Source organism: Schistocerca gregaria, unplaced genomic scaffold (assembly GCF_023897955.1).
Source record: "Schistocerca gregaria isolate iqSchGreg1 unplaced genomic scaffold, iqSchGreg1.2 ptg000205l, whole genome shotgun sequence".
Lineage (NCBI taxonomy): Eukaryota > Metazoa > Arthropoda > Insecta > Orthoptera > Acrididae > Schistocerca > Schistocerca gregaria.
In genome coordinates this window covers 1,129,238-1,133,903 of record NW_026061740.1, presented here as the reverse complement: position 1 = coordinate 1,133,903, position 4,666 = coordinate 1,129,238, and positions in this window count along the sequence as shown.

The following is a 4,666-nucleotide window of genomic DNA, read 5'->3' as shown; positions in this document are numbered from 1 at the left end:
AGCTATGTCGCGTGCTGCGGTATGTGGTGACACTAAAATCACCTTAGTAGGACACAGATGAAGCTTCTAAGTTGATGTAATAGCCAGTAAGAAGTAGTACAATTCAAGTTTTAGGTATCGATTATTGACGTTTTAGCTGGCTTTGGTGCCTTGGACATGAGCTAGGACCTTACGATTCTGCATGAAAGGCGTACTAGCAGCCGAGTTGAACGGGAGGATGTGAAAAGTCTTCATATGTAGTAAAAACGTGAGAAATCCGTCCGTTTTCGTCATTTGTTATCGAATCGACTTAAAGCCAGGTCGTCACATTGGCATCTCTTCTCTCTGAAACGGTTGTACATATCGTCTGCAAAGCTATTTCGCGTGCTGCGGTATGTGGAGACACTAAAAGCACCATACTAGAACACAGATGAAGCTTCTATGTTGATGTCATAGCTAGTAAGAAGTAGTACAATTGAAATTTTTGATATCGATTATTGAATTTTTAGCTGGCTTTGGTGCCTTGGACATGAGCTAGGACCTTAAGATTCTGCATGAAAGGAGGACTAGCAGCCGAGTAGCAAGGGAGAATGTGAAAAGTGTTCATATGTAGTAAAAACCTGAGAAATCCGTCCGTTTTCGTCATTTGTTATCGAATCGACTTAAAGCCTGATCGTCACATTGGCCGCTTTTCTCTCTGAAACGGTTGTACTTATCGTCTGAAAGGTATGTCGCGTGCTGCGGTATGCGGAGACACTAAAAGCACCATAGTAGAACACAGATGAAGCTTCTAAGATGATTTAATAGTCAATAAGAAGTAGTACAATTCAAGTTTTAGGTATCGATTATTGACTTTTTAGCTGGCTTTGGTTCCTTGGACATGAGCTAGGACCTTAAGATTCTGCATGAAAGGAGGACTAGCAGCTGAGTTGCACAGGAGGATGTGAAAAGTGTTCTTATGTAGTAAAAACCTGAGAAATCCGTCCGTTTTCGTCATTTGTTATCGAATCGACTTAAAGCCAGATCGACACATTGACCGCTCTTCTCTCTGAAACGGTTTTACATATCGTCTGAAAGCTATGTCGCGTGCTGCGGTATGTGGAGACACTAAAATCACCATAGTAGAACACTGATGAAGCTTCTAAGTTGATGTAATAGCCAGTAAAAGGTAGTACAATTCAAGTTTTAGGTATCGATTATTGACTTTTTAGCTGTCTTTGGTGACTTGGACATGAGCTAGGACCTTAAGATTCTGTATGAAAGGAGGACTAGCAGCCGAGTTGCAAGGGAGAATGTGAAAAGTGTTCATATGTAGTAAAAACCTGAGAAATCCGTCCGTTTTCGTCATTTGTTATCGAATCGACTTAAAGCTTGATCGTCACATTGGCCGCTTTTCTCTCTGAAACGGTTGTACTTATCGTCTGAAAGCTACGTCGCGTGCTGCGGTATGCGGAGACACTAAAAGCACCATAGTAGAACACAGATGAAGCTTCAAAGATGATGTAATAGCCAGTAAGGATTAGTACAATACCAGTTTTAGGTATCGATTATTGACTTTTTAGCTGGCTTTGGTGCCTTGGACATGAGTTAGGACCTTAAGATTCTGCATGAAAGGAGGACTAGCAGCCGAGTTGCACGGGAAAATGTGAAAAGTGTTCATTCGTAGTAAAGACCTGAGAAATCCGTTCGTTATCGTCATTTATTATCGAATCGTCTTCAAGCCAGATCGTCACATTGGCCGCTCTGCTCTCTGAAACGGTTGTACTTATCGTCTGCAAAGCTATGTCGCGTGCTGCGGTATGCGGAGACACTAAAATCACCATCGTAGAACACAGAAGAGGCTTCTAAGTTGATGTAATAGCCAGTAAGAAGTAGTACAATTCAAGTTTTAGGTATCGATTATTGAATTTTTAGCTGGCTTTGGTGCCTTGGACATGAGCTAGGACCTTAAGATTCTGCATGAAAGGAGGACTAGCAGCCGAGTTGCATGGGAGAATGTGAAAAGTGTTCATATGTAGTAAAAACCTGAGAAATCCGTCCGTTTTCGTCATTTGTTATCGAATCGACTTAAAGCCAGATCGTCACATTGGCCGCTCTTCTCTCTGAAACAGTTGTACTTATCGTCCGAAAGCTATGTCGCGTGCTGCGGTATGCGGAGACACTAAAAGCACCATAGTAGAACACAGATGAAGCTTCTAAGATGATGTAATAGCCAGTAAAATGTAGTACAATTCAAGTTTTAGGTATCGATTATTGACTTTTTAGCTGGCTTTGGTGCCTTGGGCATGAGCTAGGACCTTACGATTCTGCATGAAAGGAGGACTAGCAGCTAAGTTGCACAGGAGGATGTGAAAAGTGTTCATATGTAGTAAAAACCTGAGAAATCCGTCCGTTTTCGTCATTTGTTATCGAATCGACATAAAGCCAGATCGACAAATTGGCCGCTCTTCTCTCTGAAAAGGTTTAACATATCGTCTGAAAGCTATGTCGCGTGCTGCGGTATGTGGAGACACTAAAATCACCATAGCAGAACACAGATGAAGCTTCTAAGTTGATGTAATAGCCAATAAGAAGTAGTACAATTCAAGTTTTAGGTATCGAATATTGACTTTTTAGCTGGCTTTGGTGCTTTGGACATGAGCTAGGACCTTAAGGTTCTGCATTAAATGAGGACTAGCAGCCGCGTTGCACGGGAGAATGTGAAAAGTGTTCATATGTAGTAAAAACCTGAGAAATCCGTCCGTTTTCGTCATTTGTTATTGAATCGACCTAAAGCTAGATCGTCACATTGGCCGCTCCTCTCTCTGAAACGGTTGTACTTATCGTCTGAAAGCTACGTCGCGTGCTGCGGTATGCGAAGACACTAAAAGCACCATAGTAGAACACAGATGAAGCTTCAAAGATGATGTAATAGCCAGTAAGAAGTAGTACAATTCAAGTTTTAAGTATCGATTATTGACTTTTTAGCTGGCTTTGGTGCCTTGGACATGAGCTAGGACCTTAAGATTCTGCATGAAAGGAGGACTAGCAGCCGAGTTGCACGGGAGGATGTGAAAAGTGTTCATATGTAGTAAAAATCTGAGATATCCGTCCGTTTTCGTCATTTGTTATCGAATCGACTTAAAGCCAGATCGTCACATTGGCCGCTCTTCTCTCTGAAACGGTTGTACTTATTGTCTGAAAGCTATGTCGCGTGCTGCGGTATGCGGAGACACTAAAAGCACCATAGTAGAACACAGATGAAGCTTATAAGATGATGTAATAGCCAGTAAGAATTAGTACAATACCAGTTTTAGGTATCGATTATTGACTTTTTAGCTGGCTTTGGTGCCTTGGACATGAGCTAGGACCCTAAGATTCTGCATGAACGGAAGACTAGCAGCCGAGTTGCATGGGAGAATGTGAAAAGTGTTCATATGTAGTAAAAACCTGAGAAATCCGTCCGTTTTCGTCATTTGTTAACGAATCGACTTAGAGCCAGATCGTCACATTGGCCGCTCTTCTCTCTGAAACGGTTGTACTTATCGTCTGAAAGCTATGTCGCGTGCTGCGGTATGCGGAGACACTAAAAGCACCATAGTAGAACACAGATGAAGCTTATAAGATGATGTAATAGCCAGTAAGAATTAGTACAATACCAGTTTTAGGTATCGATTATTGACTTTTTAACTGGCTATGGTGCCTTGGACATGAGCTAGGACCTTAAGATTCTGCATGAACGGAGGACTAGCAGCCGAATTGCACTGGAGAATGTGAAAAGTGTTCATATGTAGTAAAAACCAGAGAAATCCGTCCGTTTAGTCATTTGTTACGGAATCAACTTAAAGCCAGGTCATCACATTGGCCGCTCTTCTCTCTGAAACGGTTGTACTTATCGTCTGCAAAGCTATGTCGTGTGCTGCGGTATGCGGAGACACTAAAATCACCATAGTAGAACACAAATGAAGCTTCTAAGTAGATGTAATAGCCAGTAAGAAGTAGTACAATTCAAGATTTAGGCATCGATTATTGACTTTTAGCTGGCTTTGGTGCCTTGGACATGAGCTAGGACCTTACGATTCTGCATGAAAGGAGTACTAGCAGCCGAGTTGAACGGGAGGATGTGAAAAGTCTTCATATGTAGTAAAAACGTGAGAAATCCGTCCGTTTTCGTCATTTGTTATCGAATCGACTTAAAGCCAGGTCGTCACATTGGCATCTCTTCTCTCTGAAACGGTTGTACATATCGTCTGCAAAGCTATTTCGCGTGCTGCGGTATGTGGAGACACTAAAAGCACCATGCTAGAACACAGATGAAGCTTCTATGTTGATGTCATAGCTAGTAAGAAGTAGTACAATTGAAATTTTTGATATCGATTATTGAATTTTTAGCTGGCTTTGGTGCCTTGGACATGAGCTAGGACCTTAAGATTCTGCATGAACGGAGGACTAGCAGCTGAATTGCACTGGAGAATGTGAAAAGTGTTCATATGTAGTAAAAACCTGAGAAATCCGTCCGTTTTCGTCATTTGTTACGGAATCAACTTAAAGCCAGGTCATCACATTGGCCGCTCTTCTCTCTGAAACGGTTGTACTTATCGTCTGCAAAGCTATGTCGTGTGCTGCGGTATGCGGAGACACTAAAATCACCATAGTAGAGCACAGATGAAGCTTCTAAGTAGATGTAATAGCCAGTAAGAAGTAGTAC